At 34.3% G+C, this 26,670-nt stretch overlaps 1 protein-coding gene and 1 pseudogene across 7 annotated transcripts in view; both read left to right on the top strand.

Moving 5' to 3' along the window:
- The window catches only part of PCDH15 (protocadherin related 15), a 914,927-nt gene that overhangs the window by 285,939 nt on the left and 602,318 nt on the right, over nt 1-26,670 (top strand). The gene's annotated exons all lie outside the window — the stretch shown is intronic.
- LOC116269571 lies at nt 7,178-7,270 on the top strand (annotated as a pseudogene).

Genomic DNA, 26,670 nt, shown 5'->3' with positions numbered 1-26,670 from the left:
AATAAATAAGTGAATCTAGTTAAGAAATCACAATTCCTAAAGAGTTCAGTATGAAATTATGAATATCTTAGTGGACTGCTTTATACTCTGTTTATTCTTCTGTTTTAGTTCAACTGATCTCTCTTTCAATATTGAAATTAGACTGTATTATTTCTCCTTTTTATTCCTCAAATCATCTGTGGAAAGGAACAGCTTCTGTATGTTTTTATTTTGAAAAACTTCAATGCAGGCTTAAAATATACATTTAAACTAATGGCAAATAGAAAGAGCTAAGTCAAATAGTCAACAAACTGTCACAGAAAGCCTACAAATATTAAGAGCAAGATATGGCATAAGGAAAACATGTTGCAGACTTTAGTCAAGGATAACACAAAAACCTATGGGTGAAGAGACCAATGAAATAGGAGTTTATTCCCATATCTGCTTTAAACTTGTGTGACTTCACAGGCCTTCAGTTCTTTCATATGAGCACTGGAATGGATTTTTTAGTAAATCCATCCAATACTACAATTTTATGATTACATGTAGAAATTATTCTTTCTTGGAAAGAATGGTTTTACTATTTCTTTTTCTTATTTCTATCCTGTCTCTCACCTGTCTTTTTCTAATATCCTCATAAAACACTGCCTTTGTGTCAGTCTCTAAAATCTTTACATTATGGGACTAATTATATTAAGTCATTTTTCTCCAAATAACCTAAGAATTTTATACTGTAAATCATCACTTAACATCCTCAATAGGTTCTTGACAACTATGACTTCATGCAAAACAACTTATATAGGAACAAACTTGATCATAGGCTAATTGATATAAACAAGAGTTAAGTTCCTATGATATAATTCTTGTCATGAAAATATCAAGCTTCTAAATAAAGATAAAAATATTTATAATATGAAATATTGAAGTAAATATGAGTTTTATGAACTTTTAAGAAAAATTAATAAAAACAAGTAAGATAATTATTTGCCTTCTTGTTCCTGTCACAGGTGACCAGAGCCTTTCTGGGCAACTCAGGGAACAAGGTGGGAACAAACTTTGTACATGACACTATTCTATCAAGGGCACACACACACACACACACACACACACACACACACACACACTCTCGCTCTCTCTCATTTTAGGACCATGTAGACAACCAATGAACATGACATACATATTTTTGAGATATGAAAGGAAGGCAGAGTACCCAGAGAAAACCCACGCAGACATGGGGATAAGGGGCAAACTCCATACATACAGTGGCTCCCACCAGGAATTTATTTGTTTTTTCTCATCAATGTTACAATGGAAGGCTGTTGAATGAAACAACATTAAGAACCTGCTCTACACTAGTATGAACACACTAGTAATGAAACTTATGATACTGAAAGTTTAAGTAAGTAACTTGCTCAAGGTCAGAAAGCTAGTAGTACATGGCCCTGGGATCCAAAGGCAAGAATCTTGGCCCCTGAATATGTTGTTTTTACTACTAGGCTACAGTGCCTGTTGAGTTTAGTCAATGAAGTATGTTTTGAAGGAAGTCAGAGGGAGGCATGTATGGTGAATGCCTGTAATCAAAGAACAAGTTCTACAAGTAAATATATAATTAAAAACATAATCTATGATAGATGTCTATATAAACTATTAGCCATAGAGACGATTCACTCTGCAAACATGACAGAGGGTGTATAAAAGAGATAACAGTGAGTAAAATATCTGATATAACTTAGATACAGCCTGGCAAGCAGGGAAAAAAGCAAAGAACCATGAATGGGTATGCAGTTTCAAGTTTTGAGGTTGAGTGAATTGTATGGGAAGAAGATAGCTGCCATTAAGCTAAACTGTGAAAGGCTTTATATATTAAGCCAGATATTTAATTATAATGCCAAAGGCAATGTGGAATGATTAAACTTTTCTAAGTTTTACATTGACATATTGGAAAATTTTTAAGATATTAATTCTTATGGTAGTGTGAAAAAAAGTAATTCTCCATGGACTAAGGACTTCTGTTGGGCCTGGCTTCATGCCCAACATTGATTGGTGAGAAACAAATAGAGAGTCTACGGAATAAACAATAAAAGCTAGTTGTCTGAAAGTAAAGTGGAATAGAATCTTAAGAGAAAAGCATACGGAGAGACATCCTTTAAATAACGGAGATACATAAAACATATATAAGAAATGCACACCCTATTGTAAAATAGAGTCTCATTTGGCAGTAGCCATTACAAGCATGCCTTCATAAGAACAGAATGCGAGTTCTTATTGTTATTCAGTGGCCGTTGATGTATGATAACAATATCCCATATACAGCCTAAACTTCTCCACTTACAACAAGAATATTTTATTATGTTTGGTCATAAAACAGTGCTGAATGCATAGTAGAAACTCAATACATAGATTTTATAGACTTTGTAGACTGTTTGAGAACTTTTGGATTATATTTTTCCCTGTAGCACATACTTTTGTGTTCCTAATTTTCATTTTGATATCACTTTATTTTATGGGCTTATGACTATGATTTATCATTAAATTTTAAGTATTTTAAAAATGTTGTTTAGCAATTTTAGATGTGGTTATATGATTTTTATGCCTAGAATTTTCCCATGGAAACATATTGCAAATTAGCTTTCATTTACCAGAAGAAAAAAATAAAATTTTACATAAACCAGTTTTATCCAAACATGAGCTGAGAGCAATAGCAGGTGGTCCATACACTGAGGAATATCTGGTAACGTTCCAACTGTGAGGCAGAAAATTCTGAAATGGTACAATATAGGAATGTAATGTGAAAGATTAGGAGGGCTGATGTTAGCAGAAGAATAAAGTATCCCGAGGTAATAGAAAGGATAGGACATTGTTAAAGTACTTGGCTGTCAAATAGTACATTACATTATGGGTTTTTATCTTCCTAATATTGCTCATTGTTTAGGTGTTACTGTTTGTTAGTAAAATAGTGCACACATTTTTGAGGAGGGCTGATGTTGATGGCTCTTTTTTTGTCACTTTGATAGAGTTGAAATTAGTCATCTGCAATAGATAGTTTTGTACCATGTACAAAATTGTGCTTTGAATTAGCTGCTGAATTCATGATTTATAGGTCTTAACAAGGCTGATTTTTACCACACTCTTCTTCCCTTAACTTGAATTGCATCACTAAAAAACGAAAGCTAAAAACGATTGTATTAGTCCATTCTCACACCACCATGAAGAAATGCCTGGGACTGGGTAATTTATAAAGATAAGAGGTTTAATAAACTCACAGTTCCATAGGGCTGGGGAGGTCTCAGGAAACTTACTTACAGTCATGTCAGAAGGGGAAGTAAACATGTCCTTCACATGGCAGCAAGAAACAGAAGTGCTGAGCTAAGGGGGAGACGCCCCTAATAAAACCATCATACCTAGGGAGAACTCACTATTATAAGAACAGTATGAGGGTAACCAACCCCACGATTAAATAACCTCCCACTGGGTCCCTCCCATGACATGTGAAGATTATGGTAACTATAATTCAAGAAGAGATTTGGGTGGGGACATAGCCATACCGTATCATTCTATACCTGGTCCCTCCCAAATCTCATGTACTCACATTTCAAAAAACAATCATGACCTTCCCACAGTTCCCCAAAGTTTTAACTCATTCCAGCATGTACTTGAAAGTTCAAGTCAAAGTCTCATCTGAGACAAAGCAAGTTCCTTCTGCCTACAGATGTGTAAAATCAAAAGTAAGTTAGTTACATCCTAGATACAATGGTGATACAGTCATTGGTTAAATATACCCATTCCAAACAGGGTAATTGGCCAACACAAAGGGGCTTCAGGCCCCATTCAAATCCAAAATCCAATAGGGCAGTCATTAAACTTTAAAGTTGCAAAATGATCTCCTTTGACTCCATGTCTCACATCTAAGTTATGCCATTCCAAGAGGTGAGCTGCCACAGCCTTGGGCGGTTCTGCTTCTGTGGCTTTGCAGGGTATGGTGCCCCTTCAGCTGCTTTCACAGGCTGACATTCAGTGTCTGTGGCTTTTCCAGGTGCACAGTGCAAGCTGTGGATGGATCTACCATTGTGGGGTCTAGAGGATGGTGGCCCTCTTCTCACTGCTCCACCAGACAGTGCTGTGTGGGGGCACCAACCCCACCTTTCCTTTCTGCATTTCCTCAGGAGAGGCCCGCCATGAAGGCTCTGCCCCCATAGCAAACTTGTGCCTGGATATCCAGGCATTTCCATACATCCTCTAAAATCTAGACAGAGGTTCACAAAGCTCTTTTCTTGACTTCTGTGTACCTGCAGACCCAATACCATGTGGAAGCTGGCAAGGCTTAGGGCTTGTACCCACTGAAGCAACAGCCTGAGCTGTACACTGACCCCTTTTAGCCACAGCTGGAGCTGAAGCAGCTGGGAAACAGGGCACCATGTCCTGAGGCTGCATGGGTTGTGGGAAGAGGGGCACACAACCATTTTTCCCTCCTAGGGCTTCAGGCCTATGATGGGAGGGGCTATTGTAAAGGTCTCTGACATGTCCTCAAGACATTTTCCCTATTGGCTTGAATTTCTTCCCAGAAAATGAGGTTTTCTTTTCTCTCACATCATCAGGCTGCAAAATTTTCAAATTTATGCTCTGCTTCCTCTTGAATGCTTTGGCACTTAACTTTTTTTTTCTGCCAGATACCCTAAATCATCTCTCTCAAGTTCAAAGTTCTGCAGGGAAAAATGCTTCCAGTCTCCCTCCATAGCAAGAGTGGCCTATACTCCAATTCCCAACAAATTCCTTATCTCCATCAAGACCTCAACCTTGACTTAATTGTCCATATCACCTTAAGCATTTTGGTCAAAACCATTCAACAAATCTCTAGGAAATTCTAAACTTTCCCAAATCTTCCTGTCTTCTTCTAAGCCCCCCAAACTTTTCCAGCCTCTGCCTGTTACCCAGTTCCAATGTTTCCACGTTTTGGGGTATCTTTACAGGAGCACCCCACCCTCTGCACTACCAGTTTTCTGTATTAGTCCATTCTCATGCTGCTATAAAGAAATACCTGAGACTTGGTAATTTATAAAGAAAAGAGGTTTAATTAACTCACAGTTCCACAGGGCTGGAGAGGCCTCAGGAAACTTACAATCATATTGGAAGGGGAAGTAAATACATTCTTCTAAACATGGCAGCAGGAAGGAGAAGTGCTGAGCAAAAAGGGAAAAACCCCTTATGAAACCATGATTATCTTGTGAGAACTAATTTACTATCACAAGAACAGCAGGAGAGTGATCGCCCCCATGATTAAATTACCTCCCACTGGATCCCTCCCACAACACATGGGGATTATGGGAATTACAATTCAAGATGATGTATGGGTGGGGACACAGTCAAACTTATCAAAGATATAAAACAAGATTTCTCAAAACCTGCCAAAACATCTGAAAACTGATCAAATGTAACCTACATATCCTTGCATGATGTTGCTTGAAAAGGTCAAAAGACAAAATAATGTATGTAAATGTATTAGTATTTGCTGTCATTGCACTTAGAAATGTGTGTCTGAGTTTCCTTTTAGAAAGCAAAATGGTTTCATTTCAGCATAAATATGCATTCTTTTTACCTATGTAATTATAGGCAAGGAATAAAACACCATATTGAACCATGTATGTACCTGTATCTCTATGCATGTGTATGCTTAAAATATTACTTCAAAGGAATAATCCACAGATATATTTATTAAATGTCAGTTGAATACAATTCTGGATATATTACATGTGATGCATTAACTTTACTAAACATTTTAAAATGTTACCATACTATGTTTTCTTCTCAGTTCATGTTTAAGAATTTGAGAATTCTAAATTTTAAATAAAATTTTGGATTTTCTACATGAAGACAAAATATGAAATTGAAATAAATGGCTATGGTTCGATAATCTTGAGTCCAGAGCTAAATGCTGAATATATTAAAGTAGAAATATAAAATTGGATATTGTATATAAACTATAATAGGATAAATAATTTCAAACAAGAAATGTCCTATAATCATGTTTGAATACTATAGATTTAGTTTTAAACCATTTTTGAAAAGGCTTTAAATTGCCCACAGTAATTCTTTATAATCTATAAGTAAAAAGCAGCATTATTATTTTACAATAATAAAGGACAGTTATTATTCTGTTTGGCCATTGTGTATTTGCCTTATTAATTGAGAGCCTACAGAAAAAATTTTAGTAATTAAAAATTAAGCTTATATTTACAAAACTATATAAATCTATTTTATGTTTATAAAATTATATAAATCTGTTTTATATTTATAAATATATAAATCTGTTGTATGTTTATAAATATATAAATCTGTATATACATATCTCCTTCAGAACTATTCGAACGAAGAATCCTGTGTATATTTGTTTTCTAGAGCTGCCGTAGCAAATTATCTTAAACTTGGCGGCTTAAAAATAACAGGTATGTATTCTTTCATAGTTCTGGAGGTTAGAAGGTGCTTCCACTGAGGGCGGAGCTTCCTCTGAGGGCTCTTAGGGAAGGAACTTTCCTTGCCTCTTCCAGTCTTCTGAGTCTTCTGAGGGCTCTCAGATATCCTTCTTCTGATTGGTTTGTAGCTGCTTTCTTCCTACCTCTGCCTCCTTCTTTGCATGACCTTCTTCTTTGTGTGCTTCTATGTCTCCATGTCTGAATTTCCCTTTCTTATAAAGACACTAGTGATTGGATTTATGGCCCACCCTACTCCAGTATGACCTCATCTTAACTAACTACATCTGCAAAATCTTATTTCCAAATAAGCTCACATTCTGAGGTTCCAGGTGGACATGAATTTTGACAGTGGGCAGAACTCTTCAACTGGGGACAGCATCTAAATGTGTACATGTGGAGTAGTCATTATTAAAACATGACTCAAAAAATCTAGTTCTACTCTCCAATCTAGTCTCTTTTCTTGAGTTCCAACAAAAGAGTTGGACTCATGAAGAATTCTGGCCCTCTCATATCTTATGTGCATCTACAAACGAGAACTTTTGAAGGGACTCCAGAAAGACCTATCCAAGAAGTGTTTGAAGGATTCCTGTGAATCAGCTCTAGAATGGAAGACAAGAAGGAAAATGAAAGGATAGGAAACAGAATAAAAAAATTGGCTTACCAACTTTATTCCTAGGACTCTCTTTATCTTGTGTTCTTAGTAGTACATATCAGTTCTTCAGAAATAGCTGGTGCTTGCTTTGGCAGCACATATACTAAAATTGGAACAATACAAGAAGATCAGCAGAACCCCTGTGCAAAATATAGCTGGATAATTCATTTATTGGGGTAAATATAGGTAAAATTCTATCAACTATCACAGAAGAAACAGAGAAAGCCAGTGTCTAAGTGGTAGAATTTGTTGAATAGAGAAATAAAAAGGCAATTGTGAAATTCTATATATAACCTCAAAACTTTGAGTATTCAAGTGTAACATGGAGAAGCATTTTATAGGATTATATGTGAAAATACTTAGTATTGGCTAAGAGATAAATAAAGGTCAAAAATATATGCCCTAACCACCCCCTCCCAACTATGATTTGGTTATTTTTAATAAAAGAGTTTTCTGTATGATTTTGTTCACTAATCAGAATATGCATCAAAACTGGGCAGCAAAAACTGAACTGTGGGTGTTGAGGATGCAAATTTTTGTACAAAATATATATTATAATGGAAATTAGCAAAATGAGTTCTACATAATTTAGAGCTCCTGGCATCAAGCAAATTAACAATTACTTGAAGGAAGTAAGGATGACTGGCCTGTAAAGAAAAATTGTTAAAGGAATACTTGATAGTTATTCATAAACACCTGAAGTCTGGCATCAGTTAAATGGATTAAACTTGCTCTGTACCTACAAAAAGTTCCATAATCAGTTTTCAACTTGATAAAATGAGATGGGGTATACATATTCTCATTGAAATCCCCTCTAAAGTATAATGGAGATTTTTAAACAAAATTAATGTGAAGATACTATGTAAATAATATATTTGTGTCATAAAACTTTAGAGTTGGAATAACTGTATAATTTCCATTAATTCTTCTTAAATATTAGGTTTTGGTAAAGGTATGTTATAGATTTACATGTGTAAAAACTATCCAAACTTATTTTAAACACCTCTACTATCACCTTCAGTTCTATTTATGGTCAACTTAATAGATTTATGTAGGTCCCAAGCTATTAGAGAAAATGACAAAATAATTTTTAGTTTAACTTTCCAAAACGCAGATGCTTATTGTATAAATAAAACTCTTTCCAAATGATTTGACCAGAATTCATAAAGCAGAAACATCTGTTGTTCAGACTCATCAAACTATACCTTATTCTGTATTCTGTATTTATAAACCACAAAAGATAATGCTCACTAGTTGAAGTCTATAGACTTTCATGCATTATTTATGAAGTCAGTAAAAATTTCAAGTATTTGCATAATAATTGATGTTAGCAATAAGAATATGAGTTTATAAATAGTTTCCAAGTGTCAATAAATGCCAGTGTTGGAGATAAACAGAAAAAGGTGATTTAATCACACCTGATTTAGTGCTATTTTTCTTTTATATTTCAACAGTCAGTGGAATCTTGGCAATAACAAAGAGAGAAACAAATTTTACATTGTTAAAAATAACGTTTAGATTATATTTTGTATGTGAGAATGTGCAGATATTGAGTATAAGAATTCTACATTTTTGAGTTAGATGAGTTTAGGTATGTTTTGAATGATTTAACTTTGAGAGAATTCTGTACATTCACTAAAGGAAACATTCACATTAAATTGTGCATCTTTATCAGTTAATAAATCTAACTGATAACTTTGGAATACACCTTTTGGCAAAGCTATATTATTATGTTTTAATTGTATTGAATAGGTGTGAGAAGCATTTTGTTTACAGAGCATTTGTAAAATAAAAAGTGATTAACTGTGGATAATCTGTGTTTGTTTTCCTTTGAATGTGGAGATGACAGAAGTAAATATCATAGATGCCATGAGATTTTTTTTATTAATTGAAGCTAGTAAATTCCCTTTGTTTATGGGTAACCCTATATAACTGAGTAAAGTTATTCTCTGTAAATGTCATTCATATCTTTATATATTGGTCATGATTATTTATATTTGTCTTTAGTAACTTTGGTAAAAGAGGCAGTTTTAATTTAAGGAAGACATAGACCAGGCTGCTTTAGAAATTTTATTATCCTATTAAATCTAAGAAGCCATAGGAATGATATGTGGGACAAAATAAAAAGTTTATCTAAATGACAAACCTTATTTGGAATATAAATAAGTTAAAAAAGTAAAAAAAGGAAGAAACTATAAATAAATTACCAAAAAAACAAACAAACAAACAAACAAAAAACACTCTTATTTTATGAAACCATGTCCTGATTCCATTTCATTAGTTGGTCCAATCTTCAATGCCTTTTGCAAGTCCCATTACTTGACAGGAAGCCAAGAAAATATTTTCAGTAGAAAAAGGAATAGTCATCTGCCACTTCAAACTTGCTTCTAAAAGTGGAAATGATTTTCCCTAGAGGTTTGCTTCTCTTTTCTCTATTTGAGCTAACACCGCATCTCCTTTTTTCAACACCTATTCAAACCTTGGGAGGATCTAGGCTTTTCAAGAACTCTCTATACTGATGATACAGTGCATAGTTTTCCTGAAGTCAACAGCAAGAGGTGAAATAAGTAATTCACTTTTGTAGCTTCTATGTATGTCTGTCTCTCAGTATCCATAGGCGATGGATTCCAGGACCTGCTGCCCCACCTCCCATCCCCCAACAGATACCAAAATGCAGATGCTCAAATCCTTGGCCGGGCGCGGTGGCTCAAGCCTGTAATCCCTGCACTCTGGGAGGCCGAGACGGGAGGATCACGAGGTCAGGAGATCGAGACCATCCTGGCTAACAAGTGAAACCCCGTCTCTACTAAAAAATACAAAAAACTAGCCGGGCGCGGTGGCGGGCGCCTGTAGTCCCGGCTACTCCGGAGGCTGAGGCAGGAGAATGGTGTAAACCTGGGAGGCGGAGCTTGCAGTGAGCTGAGATCCGGCCACTGCACTCCAGCCTGGGCGACAGAGCGAGACTCCCTCCCCCACCCCCCGCCCAAAAAAAAGGCCTAGTATTTGCATATAAACTACTTATATTCTCTCATGTATTTTAAATCCTTTTTAGATTACTTGTAATACTTAATACAATGTAAATGCTGTACAAATTGTTGTTATGCTGTATTGCTTAGGGATAAACAGCAATAAAAATGTTTGTACATTTTTCTTGTTATTGGAATCTTCCTCAAAACCCACAGCTCAGTTTTTGCCACCCAGTTTTGAGGCATATTCTGATTAGTGAATAAAGTCAGGTAGAGCACTCTCCTTTCATGCAGCCATCCATTTTTCCTTATGAATATTTTCTATCCAAAGTTGTTAATTGAACTCATGGATAGAGAAGGGTATATTTACCAGCAGCAAGCAAGAAAACTGTGTGTGGCAACGATGTTTCTCTAGATTTTTCACTCAGTGTGTGTGTGTGTTTTTTACTTTATTTGGTGAATACTAGGCAACTCTACACCACCTCAGCCCCTAGTAATTTATGGATATCAAGACTGAAAGGAAACAATGGACATGAAACAAATTTATTACTTACATGGTATTATTACCTACTAAAGGGCAAGATAATCCACAACAAAAGAGGCTCAGGTTCAGTGAGAAGTGAAACCTAAGGAAGAAGTGGAGTTCTGGTATTTAATGGGGTTAAGGGTTGGATCCAAGTGAGTCCCTTACCCTCAGCTCCAATAGGTGAGGATTTAAATGGTTTGAACTTCCCTGCCATAGCCAAGGGAGAGGGACTCTGAGTTTTCTTACTGCTTGCCTACATGTGCGGAAAAAGAAAAAAAGAGGAGGAGGATGCCTTCAAAGTGGTTGGCAGTTAACAGTACCAATAGAGTGAAACTCTTTATCACACTTTGAGAGAAACTTCGAGAAATAAAAATAGGAGATGTAGTCCACAGACACTTAGGAAATTCACATTGTGTCCGAAAGACTTAGCATCCATTCATCTAGAAGTTGAAGAAAAATAGAAACTGGGTTTGACTAAATGACAGTATGAGTGCTATATATAAGACATTTTCTAGCCTTTCAGAGAAGAAAGTTAAGAGTACATGAAAAGATTATTACTGTCCCTGTTTGCCTTTGAAGATTACAGAGGATTACAGTCAGCATGCAGAGGCAATATTGTTGTAACTTACAGTTTTAACAATGAATTCTATTGCTAGAATTTCCTTTTATTAATGTTTTCCATAAAAGAATTCCTACAGTTCTGATTATTGTTTCCAGCATGGACCTTAGAACCTCATGTTTCCATTAGGTTCTTCTTAATTATGTACACTAGGAGGAAATGGAGGGAATTTCATTATTCTATTCTAAAACTTACCCCCTCCCAATTTAAAAATGGAATGTTTGAATACTGGTATGTAAACGATTCATGATACTGTCAGCCTCAGTTACTTGGGAAAATAATAAAACGCTCAGTCATCTAAGGCATGATTAATGAATGCCCTTGAACTTAGCTTCTTCTCTTCCTTCCTCTGATTACTTTCCTTTGTGTGTGTCACAGCTCCTGATGAACACAGACAATAGATAAGACAATTAACCACATTAATGTTTCAAAACACTTTATAATTTGTTTAAAATTACAGTTTGAAGTTAAGTTGGGGAACCAGATGCCCTTTTACACGGGGAGATAATAAATGGTATGCTTTAATTATGTATGTGGCCCAATTATCATGAGTAATAAGTGAAGCAGTATTTTTAAAGGTTAGAGAAGTTCTGTATATATTAGAGTGGAGAAACTTTAACATTCTAAAACTGAATAAAATATTTTCTTAAGAAGAAAGATTTTACAACATATGGGATATCTGTAGGAAAAAAAATTGAGTAATATACTTTTTCAAGATTTTATTTAGGGATATTTCTTTCCACATTAGGTAGTTCACAGATAATAGTGGTTTTGTTTACAAAGTCTTTCTTGTCAAATCGAAATTCATACAGAAATTCATGTGAAATATTGATTGGCTATCCTTTTACAATTTACTTGATAAACTCTAAGTAGCCCAGAATTCAAGCCTAGAAGACTCTGACCAGTATTATCTTCATCTTTTAAGCTAAGAAATAATATTCCAAACCTATTTATTAGATTGTTACTACCATTTGACCCTTTATAAGCTGTTATGTTTCAATTTATTCAAATAACATATAATTGTCCAATAAGTTTGGATTGCCTCAGTAACAGCTCAGTAACAGTAAAAGGTTAATGGACCTTAAAAAGGAAAGAAATCCTGTCATGTGCAACAACACATATGAACCTGGGAGACTTTATGTCAAGTGAAATAAGCCAGGCACTTAAAAGCCAACATGACATAATCTCACTTATATGTAGCGTTTAAATAAGTAAAACTCATAGATACAGAGAGTTAATTGGTAGTCATCAGAAGCTAGGGCATGGGGAAATTGAAGAGATGTTGGTCAAAAGACACCAAATTCTAGTTAGCCAGGAGGAGTAAGTTTGAAAAATTGATTGCACATCATGGTGACTATGGTGGATAAAAATACATTTATATTTGAAAATTGCCAATAGAGTAGATTTTAAGTATTCTCACCACACACAGAGACAAAATAGTAAGTAGGTGAAGATGTTGTAGAGGCCCATATTCGGGCTCATGTACCTGATGCTCAGTTGAAGCCAAACACTAACACACCAATGTCTGGGGATAGATAAAAGTGTATTCCATTTGGCCAAAGTGGGAACAGGGCAAGATCTCTCAGATAAGTCTTAACAATAAGACAAAGCAGAGAGGTTTTTGTTTGTTTTTGTTGTTGTTGTTGTTGTTGTTGTTTGCTGCTAGAGAGTAAGAGGGAGAGTTTTAGGGAACCAATGGGAAAGTTTGTGTTTCTTTAATCTCTAATAACATCCTGAACAACCAGACTTCTGGGCCTCAGCAGTTAGTTGCAACATCCTTATAGGCATTCATTCCTTCTGCATATGTTTTTTGTTACCTTGAATTTATCTTCTCCTGCTTGACAAAGAAACAGTACAACAGCAGTTTGCAATTGTATTGTGAGAACAAGGCATGTTGGCTTCTGTGCAAGCAAGCAACAGCCTAATCCGACTTCGTTTTTTTTTTTTTTTTTTTTTTTTTTTTTTGTTATCTCAGTCACTAAAAATACTAAGGTACTGAAATCTAAAGGGACCCAATTACAAGGTAATGCACATATTAAATATGCATATGTTAAATAGCTTGATTTAGCCATTGAAAAATGTATGTATACTTTAAGACATCATGTAGTACATCTTAAATATGTATAATTTATTTGTCAATTAACAAATAATTCAAAAAGAAAAAAACATTAATAGGAAGACTCACAAAGATGAGATAACAGGAAATGATAAAGAAAGAAGAGGAAAAAGGTCAATACAGTTTCAAAGAATGAAACATAAAAAACAGAATCAACAGTGGTATTTTTGATATGATCTTGAAAGTTAGCAAAGGAAAAAAATTACACGAACAATCTAGTTTTATAAATATTGATCTAGAGACACAACAGACAATAGTTCAGACTATGTTTGAATATAAGAGAATGTAGTTAAATATCAGTTTGGAAACTTCATTTGGAAAATATTAACATATAGTGAATAGTTCCACACTTCATAACAGAAAATTTCTCTAGATGAAAAATATAGACAGAAAGCAGCCAAAAACTAGTATTTGAACTTTTTGTAGTATCATTACAACTAATGTTTTGTGTACTAGTTTGTTTTTGGAAATACTGGGTCTAAGAATCAAAGGAGAAACATATGAAGCCTTTTTACTTTTAAGCCAGGTGAGAAAATAAAATCTGCCTTTTACTTTCTCATAAGTCCCAAAAGGGATAAGAATTTAAAAAAAGAAAATGAGAGACCTCATCATCAGGGCATATACAGTGTTGTGAAGGCAGATGTAGTAAAATATATTATCATCTAAAAAAGCACTGAAAAAACTGAAATGCAACCTGCTAATGAAGATACGTATAGAAAAGAGATATGAAATAAGTGCTTTTGGAAAAGAAGATAACAATAAAAGGATTTCTGTGAAAAGACTAAAAACACAAAGTCAAATAAAATACTTGACAGAATTTAAATAATAGACACCAGCTGCATGGGTTTTAAGATTTTGGTGAAGGAAAAATGTAAGAAAATATTTAAAAATTAGATTCTAGAAAAGTAAGAAATATACAGACATTCAGCAATATATAATGATTTAATTTCACAGAAAAAAATTAGACATTTATTAGAAACTGTGTTTATAAGGAAACCACAGAATGAGAAGAATCCTTAACCCTACTCAACTTTAACAATTATGATACATCGAATTAACTTTTGATGGCAAAAGTGATGATGACATATTTTTTTTAAAGTAACCTAGCCTAAAGTACACTCTTAACCACTATCATTTGGACAATTTTTTAAAAGCTCTTGTGTTGTGTCCAGTAGCAAGCTCATAAGTGGAAACTTATTGGGCATTCAGGAGCAAACTGGTGATATGGAATTGGATTCTCTTTTTTTCTGTTTTTATTCTCAACAAAATTTTACTTCTACCTCCTACTAAGAAAGATCTGCTTCTGTTCATTTCCTGTATAGTTTGGTATGTGAATAAAATATGAAAACAAATACAAAATAAAAGATGGGTAAATTTTACATACACTTTCATAGCATTTATGGATAAAAAAAAAAGAAAAGAAAAAAATTACAAGCAAAACAATTGAGAAGTGAAAAGTCAAGGGCTTTGATTCATGCTGGGGTGAGAATCCATGCTGGGGTGAATTTGATTCATGCTGGGGTGAGAATCCATGCTGGGGTGAATGCTGGGGTGAGAATCCTCATGACATATGAAAAGATGGAACCCAGGACACACAGTAGACAATTGGCAATTGAGAAAAGGAGAAACATCTCCATGGAAACAGTAGAGAATGATTTTTTCATTGACCTTAGGAGAAAGAAATCCATCTTAATTTTGTCAGATTAAGTAAGGATTTCTGTGGCCATATAAAAATGTGTAATACAATATAAGAAAGTACTTTCCTCACATGTAGTTAAAAATGGACAATTGTTCTGATAAAAAATATGCTTAGAGCTAATCTTGCTGCCAGAGTTTAGGAAAATAAATAGAATGGTCCTATTAAATGCCAGGTACTAGACTAGACCAAGGTGCTCATGCCATCACTAGCAAATAGTAAGCTCACAGTCATCTTGAATAACTGCAATATTAATAGATGTTTCAGGAAAAACTGTATAATTTAGAGCAATGGATAAACGTGTAATGGTATGACAAGTTTCTGTGCTAGTTTATGAGTGTTTTAGATTAAAGAGAGAGGTCAGTCTGCCAGGTAATCCCACAGTTGAAACTGTATGAAATTAAAATACTCAGATTTCAGAAGAAAATATGTACAGCGAGATGTGATTTACAGAATAAAATCTTTCTATTTGAAGGAATATATAGTGGGAATACCTAGAAAATGGTCTGGAAAGAATGATAATAAATTGATGCAATTCTTTATCTGGCTACTCCAGGTCAGGGAGTATGGATCATCCATGAGTGTGTCTACAAAGAGCAAAAGGAGGGTAATACTATGGGGACTCTTGCATGTGCCATGCACACTATAGTCTATGTGAAAGCTGCTCACCGGAATCATGTAGTGTACAATCTTCCCTTTGGCAATGGGATGGGTAATGGTTATGATGTGAAGCAAACTCTTTGTTTATACTCTCTACACATTACTTTTTGTTTTTATAGCAAGATTTTTTCCACATACCAATTTTATAATGAGTGAGAATGCTAATGAGGGACAGAAATACCAGGTAAATATTCCCCTACTTCTTGTTTGTTGCAGAGTGTTATTGTATTACGTAGACACCTTGAATTAGTTTTAAAAAGAATGAAGTTTTTTTTTCTTCTCACAATGCTATTATTTCAAGGAGGAAGACATGTGAAGACTGTGTATGTAGATTCAATAAGATTTTAAACACATGCATGTAAACTTGGCCTGCAAGAGGCACTTGGATCTAGAGAGGCTGGCAGCATATAGCAGAACTTTATCATTGCTTAGAGCTCTGTTACAGAAATTATGAGCTGGGAGAAGAAACAATGGTGAGCTGATGTAAGTGAGAGCAGCCAGGTTAATTAATTAGGACTCTCAGTAAACACTAGAACAAAAATAAAGAAGACAGGAATCCACTAGAACAAAATAGAAGCCAAGGAGTCATTACCCACCCATAGACCCAATAACAATAGATGATCAATTTTGATAAGAAAATTAGAAGCAGGAGAGAAATTAGCATTTTATGAAAAACAAAGAGCTTGTAGTCAGTCCGACAGATGGATGTTTAATTCTTGAATCCTCTATTTACAGATGCTACTATAACTTCCTCTGTGAATTTGTTTCCATATAAGGGATATAATAACTATTATTTTATGCAGATATTTTGTTGTGTTGTTGATACGTTTGTGTGAGTTACTTGAATACTATATCTAAGTGCCTAGTATATTTTCTGGCACACAGATGTTTATTAAAGGGTGGGCCTCTATCTCTACCAACATCTAATATGAAAAAAATTCCCATTTCCAAAGGTCTTCAGAAGATGAGTATGAACTCATCTTAGAGTTGAAGAATATATCAGAGAGGAACAGGTACAAAAGAGATTCCAATCTATGTATTTCATGTAAAAAGATATTTAATATAGGGACTAAGAAGGAGACTTATCTCCTGATTAGATGGTGTGCATAGGCAAAGAAAGGAAAAAAAAAATGCTGCTATTTTCACAAAGGCAGAAAATGCAATAATTATGGAAAAGTTGCTAACAATGATTTCAGATGCTTGTCAAACTTAAACAGGAGGTCACCAGAAAAAAATCTCTAAACCTCTTCTTTATGCCATCCACATCTTACACTCATGGCCTTATTTAGCATAATTTCACCTGGAGCTCTCTTGTACTATGATCCTAGAAAATGTAGTGTCTAGGTTTCTCCTTTGTAATTTAAAGAATACTTCAGAAGTTGGAAGATCCTAGAAAATGTAGTGTCTAGGTTTCTCCTTTGTAATTTAAAGAATACTTCAGAAGTTGGAAGATGAGTAGATAACAGGAAACCTTTTACAGGATTCAACTTGATGAATTTAGATATAATAAATAATGGTATTCCCTAACCACAAGTCGGGTTTTTTAACTACAGAAAGCCAACACACTGGGTTTTCCCTTCTTACTACCCACTGTAGTTACAGTTAAATAATAAATGTTGTAGTCTTTATTACTTGATTTTCTTACAAGATATTTACACTTAGTGCAGACAGATAGTAGATCTGTGTATTTTAATCATGTTTTAAGCATCCAGAACTTCAGTTAATCAAATAAATAAATATTTTTTTTCTTAAAATGAAACAATCTGTACATATACAACTCCACTCTGAAGAAAGGCAATTATTTACATAATTATGCAGAAATTCCTATAATTATGTAAATAATTGCCTTTCTTCAGAGTGGAGTTGTATATGTGCAGATTGTTTCATTTTAAGAAAAACAAATAGTATTTGTTATAATAAAAAAGACTTTATATATATAAAACCTTTAAGGCCTTTTGTTTTTTTAAGAAAAGACAACTATCCCTCCAAAAGTAGCACATAGTTTCTACCTGTTGTATAACCAACATTTTATGAATTTATGGATTTAATCCACTGTTTATCCCCAAGATTTCTGTGATCCCAAGTCCAATATAGTCAAGGCTGAAGATCAAAGTACTTACACTTTACCCTCACTACACCCCTTGCTTTTTATACCCCACCAAATACCACGTCCCAAAAGTTGCTGTAAGAAGAATAATTTACCTACACACATGACCATTAGGATTCAGCCTTGAAGCAGACATGCAAGAAAATATAATATTCCATCCTATGGCAACTTTTCTTTACTTGTACACTAATTATTTAATTATACACTAATATTTTTAATTATATGCTAATATTTATCAGGGATCCATTATAAAATATGCTATTAATTCCCTTGATGGTGGGAGCAGATAGGAATATATGGTTTCATCTCTTGAACCTCCTCTGTGCTCTCTTATCTCAAGTTTATTTCATTGGTCAATTAATCTTCTGTTACTGTGTCTCTAGGTCCCCCTGCCTTTCCCTGTCTCTCAATCACTGTGGTTTATTATTCCTTATCACTCTCATAATACATGACAGAAGCTATGTTTCCTCACTAAGACATATCCTGGGAAGTCAATAAATACACATTAAGAAGATAAGATTTCTCAACTTTGTTAAGATATGGATTTCTATCATTAATAATTCTGATTTAGCAAACATTTATTGGCACCCAATCTTTCTAACTTAGTTCATCTCAGTGAATTCTGTGGCAACAATTTGGTGTCTGAATAACTTATTGAACTTGCAACAGGTGGTGAATCATTAATGGCAATGTCAAGACGTAAACGTCGCTCCACTGGTTTACCCAAGGCTGCTGTCACATACCAAGCTAGAGTTCAGTTAGAAACTTGCAGATCAGTAACTCCAGAACACTGGCCAGAGGGCCAGAAGAGCTGACTCATGGACATTCTCATTGTAGATAAAGGATTCATTGGATTTAATGGTGGTTCTTATGTCTTTTATTTCTAAAAATTAGCAGTTCCAGCAGTCTCATGATTTAGGTAAAGTTGCTGTTGATTGGGATAGAATAGTAGAAGTATATTAATAAAAACACCTTTTGAAATTATAAAGTATTCTTTGCACTGCTGAAGTGATTCATGAATGAGAAAATTTGGATTACTAAACATTAATATTATTTCTAGCTCTTATACCTAGATGAGTCTCAGAAAGGACGGAGTGAAAAGAGATGAGAATGCAACCCCCTCTTAGCAAATGATCAGGCGATTGTGTATTGTTCAATGATTAATTGATATTTTAAAAGGTTTTCAGGAAGACACAGACACTTTTTGTGAATTATGTTCTTAATTCTGTAGACACAGCTACTAAAGCGAGAGGGCTTCTTAGTAACAAATTATTTTTACAGTCATCAAAGAGAGGTTAAAATAAGAGAGTAAGATACCTAAGGCCACATGGAGAGGAAATGTCACAGCTGAAAATTTGGCAATGGTTTTGTGATTCTCATCATTTTCTGTTTTGTTTTATCTTGTCCTTTAATATAGACTTCTCTGAATTATTTTACTTCTGACATAGAGTAATATTAAACTAGGCCTTTATTTTTACAAAGTGTAATATTTGTGTTGTTTAATAAATAGGTAGATAAATAAATATGGACCAAAATAGTGAGCAGTTATCATAAATGCTTACATATATAGAAAATTGTTTTTTAATGGATAACCTATATAAAATATTTTTTAATAAACATGTATGGTTCAAGAAGGGCATTTTACATTAAATGTTCAATGCCATTTGAAGAAATTGATTCTCTAAAAGAATATCCACAAAATTTGATACCACATTAAAAAATGTGCCAAATAAATATATTTAGAATCCTCTAGAATTTATTTATTGATTGATGAAATCATAAGGAAAATAATTTTCATATGTAATTTATTAAATGATAAGTGACTTGTCATTTCACTTACTTGGAAAATAGCATAATAAAGTTTTTAGGAGGTTTTCCTCCTGCTGGTAATTTTTGAGGTTGAAAAACTTGACCCAGTTTTGAAAATATTTTACGTTCTGCCCAAAAGCCACCTGCAAACAGCTTATTTGCATAAGCATTAAACACAAGGGCTTTCATGTTCCTTTTACTTATTAGTGGGATAACAAACCTCCGTTCATTAAGCACAGCATCGTTTTTGTTGTGAATGAAAAATCAGCCAACTTTCTGCAACATCTGGCTGCTAATCTATAAGCTTTGAATAAACAGTAGACAGTCAATTGCCAGCATCCATTCTCTTAAATAACGTGAAGTTTTTTTTTTTTTTTTTCTCCCCAGTCAAAATGCCATTTACTATAATTTCATTTCATTTTTCAGAACAACTAAGACTTTAAAAAGAGATCAGGTTTTATTTTGCAGGATGGAAAACATGTATTAGATAATCTAAGGATAGATTTATTCGTAGTTCATATGCTAAATCTCTCAATGTCCAGTTGCCCATAAAAGTTCAAATAGTCACTACAAACAGAATACTTTCACTGTATCAAAAACTGGCATTTGCATTGAAAAGGCATTTATACTCATTTTTGAGAAACCGGTAGCAAAGTTATTAATTTTATGAAAAATCTAGAATCAATCTCAGTGAATAACTTAATGGGTTTTTTGCTGGACAAAAAGATGAGGGCAGTAACTGCAATAGCTACAAAACATGGCATTTAAAACACTTATTTAAATGCAAAATAACAACTACAGCATCCATAAAATTCAAAGCCCAGCATTACCATTTTTTCCCCACTGCTTCCAAATGAACCTCATTCTCCTTACTTTAAATCTTCAGAACAGTTGCCTATAAATAGAATTATTAGTCAGACATTTGGGAATATCTTTCAGTGTAGCCGTATGAAAATCTACCAGAGCACACACAAGAAAACTCTTTCGGTAATGGAACAGACAGCTATGCCTCATTAAAATGCTTCACCAGATAAACTATAAGAAGACTATTTGTTCTCATAATTTGTTACTTTTTATTAATGAAACCTCCCTATATGATGTCCCTCCCTTTTTTTATTAGTAGCAATATCAAATTTTGTCCTCAGATTTATGCATATAGGGTTCTTTTCTTATCTTTCTTAAACTTCAAGTTTATTTAGCCCCCTGTGTCAACTAACATTTTGCTGAATCCTTATACATATTTACACTATGTATTATTCGCAGCTTTAAAATTCCTGTTTTTACATTGATATTAACTCCTCTTCTAAACTATTTTTCTATATATAATTTATACATATATAGAATAGATACAGAATTTCCTTATATCTCAGATTTTTGTTTATTCCCTATTAAATGATGAGTATCCCTAAATTATAGAAGAATAGTTAAGTCTTTGCAGGATTTAATAAAAGGTAGCCAAACAAGTTCTGTGACTCTCCAACCTTCATTGACTCTTTTTTTTACCTGTACTCTTATATAAAGAGAGGACTAGGCAGTCTAAGAATTATATAGACAGTGAATTAGTTGCCTAAGTGAGAGTGCTTTCAATTATTTTCTCTACTAAACTTGCTTTAGTTCTCCTTCCAAATAGGAAGAGAGCTCAAAAAGACTGGGGGCAATTTTGAGAAGGAAAGAATGGGATACCCTGTTCGTGCTGGCACTCAGCGTTGCACCCATCCTGCAATGGAACCATACATGATGAGAAAGTTTGGGGAAAGTTTGATAGGTGTCCTTAAGAGTTTCAAGATGAAGTTAAACATGGCCAGTTGTTACCTGCTTCTTGCTTTCAAAATTCTAAAGGCTACATGTTCATTGAGGCAACTTTTGATGGCAAGATGGGGAAAGAGAAAAGATGCCAGATTATTCTTCCCACTTTAAATGAGTGAATATGCTATATATAGGCCAAGTGCATGCCACAGAAGATGTAAGAGGCTTCAGGTATCCACTGGCAAGTGTTTGCAAGAACTCAGCAGGAGAAGAAATTACTCAAATTAACAAATAGGTAGCACATAGTTACAAAGAACTTACAAATTCACTCCCTGACAGAAGAAGCATTTGGTTTCCTGCCTCTCAATAGAAATAAAGATCAGATTATTAAAAAAAAAAAAAAAAAAAAAAAAAACTTTTCTCTTTTCTTTTAATTCTTCCTGGTACAATTCTTGTTTTCCCCATTACAATCCTAACGGAGTCATAACAAAAGAGGAAAATCTGGATAAATAACCACAGGTCTTCCTGTTACATTTCAGTTCTGAACTGGGGTGAGGAACAGATAGGGAAAATGTTTTAATTTGATTGCAAAATTGTAGTTTTAATTTACATGCAACTAGACCTTTTTAAAACCTGAAAGGAATTCTAATTTACCAAAAATAGATTTATTGTCTTTCAATTTTGTTGAAACTATGTTTGGAAATTGCTAGATAGCTAGGGATTGGCTGGAGTTACTGTCAAGTGACGAGAAAAAGAGATTCCAATGAGCATATTTCAAGGTAGTGATGGGAGGGAACAAAAAAAAGTATTTCTTCATTTACACCAATAAGTATAACCAACAAATTTGACTGATAAACCTGTTACAGATAATTATAACAATAAAACAACTAAATGTATCAAGGTGATTGATTGGATTAGTATATTGCATATTCAAGCAGTGGCTCATGTCTGCAGAAACCTATCCCCCCAAAAATCTAATCAAACAGTTAATGTGCATTCATGTATTAGATTTAATTGTATACCAGACTAAAATCAGGCGTCACTGGACAATAGAGGCACTTTTGATAGCAAGATACCATGAGTTGAGACAGTGTGAACCATCAAAACCAATGTAAAAGCTGATTCCTATTTATCATGTTATCATTATATATATGTAGGCTCTATGGTTAAAATTTGAAAAGAGGATAATACTACCAATACTGCTACTGCTAATACTTATAACATTTAATAGCCTAGGATATTGCTGTACATTACTAAAGACTTAATAAACACTGTGCACTTCATCACACTAAATTTATTAATTTTTTCTTCAGTAACAAATTAATCTTAGCTTACAGATAATTTATTCATCATCTTGGCTGAATGTTCTACTTGATGTTTAATGATATGTCCCATTGTTGTTAATTAGTGCAATTCCTATATCCTTTGCTTTGTGTGTGTAGCAACTCTGCAGGATATATGTAGCTTTGTTCATTCACTATCCTGGTGAAAAATTGGAGACCTTGTTCCAAATGTAGATTATTTGTTTTTGTAACTGCTGGTAAAGAGTATACATTTTTACAGTTACAACCAAATTCCTTTTTAGGGTTCCCCTCCTCAATTTAGAATCCGTGCTAATTAGACAGGAGTGACAAGGGAGGTTTTATTCAGATTTCTCATGATTTAAATCAGAGCTTTGTGAGTTTTGACATAATTACTCTCTGGTTTGTTTGTAATAACTTTTCTCTATGGATCCATTGGCAACCCAATTCTAGTGCAAACCAGAGGTGAGGCAGTTTTAGCAGAGGCAGAGGTGTGCATTTTGGTTAATATCTTATTAAACTCATACCTTGCATTTTCTACCAATGTTAGATTTTGAATCTTGATTTTGTGATGTCACGTATTTAGTTATTAAAATTATGTTTAAGTATAACAAAGTATCTAGACTTTAACAGAAACTTAATAAATACAGTTTTATGTTTGGGGATTAAAATATTATGAGCTTTCTCTTTTTAATTATATCATATTTGGTGTGTAGGTTAAGGACAATCAGAACTAACACAAGGGGTAAAAAGCATATCTAAAAATCAATTAAATGCACTAATTTCTGTGCTTGAAAATTTAATGAATCCTTTAAGAATTTCCAGAGCTATAATGGCCCTTGGAGTGAAACTTCTGAAGTCATTTCTCATTGGTATATATGTCTTAACTTATTAATATTTCAGAGAACTATGCTGCTAAGCTCTAGGTTTCTCTATAGATTTTTAAATTTTGTTCATTAATAAAATATTTTATCTGACTAGTAAACCAAAATACATTGCATATAAAGGTCACTGAGTTGTCTTTTGTTATAATATCTAACTTTATTATAAGCCAGGGTAACTTTACTTTCTTCAATTACATTTTCAAAAACACAAACCAAAAAAAAAAAAAAAAAAACCCATTAAATGTGGATGTGTTCTTTGACTTTGCATTCTAATTCAAGTTTATAACTTACGTTATTTTCCATTGCTGAACTTATTTATTTATTTATTTATTTATTTATTTTAAGACAGAGTCTCGCACTGTCGCCCAGGCTGGAGTGCAGTGGCGCAATCTCGGCTCACTCCAAGCTCCGCGTCCCGGGTTCAGGCCATTCTCCTGCCTCAACCTCCCGAGTAGCTGGGACTACAGGCGCTCGCCACCATGCCTGGCTAATTTGTTGTATTTTTAGTAGAGGCAGGGTTTCACCGTGTTAGCCAGGATGATCTCGATCTCCTGACCTTGTGATCCTCCCGCTTCAGCCTCCCAAAGTGCTGAGATTACAGGCGTGAGCCACCGCGCCTGACCTGCTGAACCTGTTTCTAATATTGCCTTTCCACTGTGTATCTATTAGCTGCTTCTATTTTACCTCAGGTTGGAAAATCAGATAAATAAGCTTGGAAGACTTGTGTGACATTTAATGCTAATGAGACAGAGTAGAGGTCTAAAATAAGGAATCATTTTTTCTTTCCACAGATATTTGTTGGGCAGCTGCATTTGGAACCTGCCCTTTGTCTGCAATATAGTGCAGGCAAAATACATCATGCTCATGGTTACTCACAGTACTGAGAAGGCCCAGGCATGTTATGAGACCCAGCCTAATCTGGGTCATGTGGTGAAGCTTCCATAAAGAAGGAATATTTTAGTTGAGATCTAAACAATGAATTGAACCTAGGTAAAAGAAAAAGAACAGTGGTTAGAGAAAATTCTAGGCTCTCAGAATCATCTGTTTAACACCTTTGTGATTAATAAAGAGTCCTCTTAAAAGGCTGGTGTGTCTAGAACATAGAAGACCAATAAATGTGTGATATGAGATGGGACTGGGGAGATAGAAGGGAGGAAATCACATAAGTACTCAGGGATTTGTAGTCTATGGCAAAGATTGTAATTCTGAAATCAGTGATAAATCCGACAGAGCTTTAAAAAGAGGAAGTAAGTTAGATACGTTTTTAAAACCACAGAGAAGTAAATAAATACATATACTAAATCTCACTAAAACCCTTTCCTAGTTCCAATGCTCTTATTGAAGTGATTTTCAGTGTTTCACATCAATTTTGTCCTACTAAAAATAGATACGTTCTCAAGAGTGATATACCTGGTACTCCAAGTCATAGCAATTGACTGCAGTTAGTAGTAAGAAGAAAAGTCTTCTATTCTTGGTCTAACAAAGTAAACGATGTAAGAAAATGTCATAATTTTTGTGTTAAGGGATTCTGTTTACTAATTCATCATCCAACTTGATTCTAGAGAGTGAATTTGTCACAAGACTCATCTTGGATGAGTAAAGTGGTCTGATATACAGTCATGCCTTGATTAATGATAGGCACAGTTTCTAAGAAATGCATTAGGCAATTTTGTCATTGTGTGAACATGGTTGGCTGTACTTACTTACACAAACCTAGATGGTATAGCCTGCTCCACACCTCTGCTCTATGGTATAGCTTATTGCTCCTAGGCCACAAACCTGCACAGCATGTTACTGTACTGGAAATTGCAGCCAACTGTAACACAATGGCAAGTATTTGATTATCTAAACATATGTAAACATGGAAAAGTTATGATAAAAATACTGTATAAATGGTAAGCAATGGTACACCAATGCAGGGTACTTAAAATTAATGGAGCTTACAGGAATGGAAATTACTCTGGGTGAGTCAGTGAATGAGAAGTGAGTAAATGTGAAGACCTGGGGCATTACTGTACATTACTGTAGACTTTATAAACACTGTACACTTCATCACAATAAATTTATTAATTTTTTCTTTAGTAATAAATTAATCTTAGCTTACTGTACCTTTACTTAATAAACTTTTATTTAACTTGTTGACTCTTTTGTAATAACATTTAGCTTAAGGCACACACTGTACACCTGCACAAAAATAGTTTCTTTCTTTATATCGTTATTCTATAAGTTTTTCATTTTGTTAAACATATACTTTTTAATGTTTAAATGTTTTGGTTAAACACACTTTAGCCTAGGGCTACACAAGATGAGGATCAATGTCACTGTCTTCCATGTCCACATCTCGTCTCAATGAAAGGTGTTTGGAGCAATAGCACATATGGAGCTGTCATCTCCTACAATAGCAATGCCTTCTTCTGCAATATCTCCTGAAAGATTGGCCTGAGGCTGTTTTACAAGTAAATTTTTAAATTTTAATATTTTGGGGTACATAATAGGTGTATATATTTATGGGGGTACTTGAGATGTTTTGATACAGGCATGCAATTTGTAACAATCACATCATGGAAAATTGAGTCTCCATCCCCTCAAGCGTTTATCCTTTGTGTTCCAAACAGTCCAATACACCTTTTTTAGTTATTTTTAAATTTATGATTAAATTATTATTAACTATAGCCCCCCTGTTGAGCTATCAAATACTAGGTTTTATTCATTCTTTCTTACTAATTTTTGTATCCATTAACCACCTCCCTCTACCCCCAACTACCCTTCCCAGCCTTCTACTCTGTATCTCTGTGAGTTCAGTTGTTTTGAGTTTTAGATCCCACAAATAAGCGAAAACATGCTATGCTTGTCTTACTGTGCCTGGCTTATTTCACTTAACATAATGAGATCTAGTCCCATCCATGTTGTTGCAAATGACAGAATCTCATTTTTTTCATGGCTGAATAGTACTCCACTGTCTATAAGAAGCACTTTTTTATGTATTCATCTATTGATGGACACTTTGCCTCCAAATCTTGGCTTTTGTGAACAGTGCTGGCCAAACAAGGGAGTGCAGATATATCTAATATACTGATTTTCTTTCTTTTGTGTTTATGCCTAAAATTTGAATTGCTGGGTCATGTGGTGGCTCTGTTTTTAG

Source organism: Papio anubis, chromosome 11 (assembly GCF_008728515.1).
Source record: "Papio anubis isolate 15944 chromosome 11, Panubis1.0, whole genome shotgun sequence".
NCBI lineage: Eukaryota > Metazoa > Chordata > Mammalia > Primates > Cercopithecidae > Papio > Papio anubis.
Note: the sequence above shows the minus strand (reverse complement) of the source record. Positions and strands in the feature narration are given on the sequence as shown.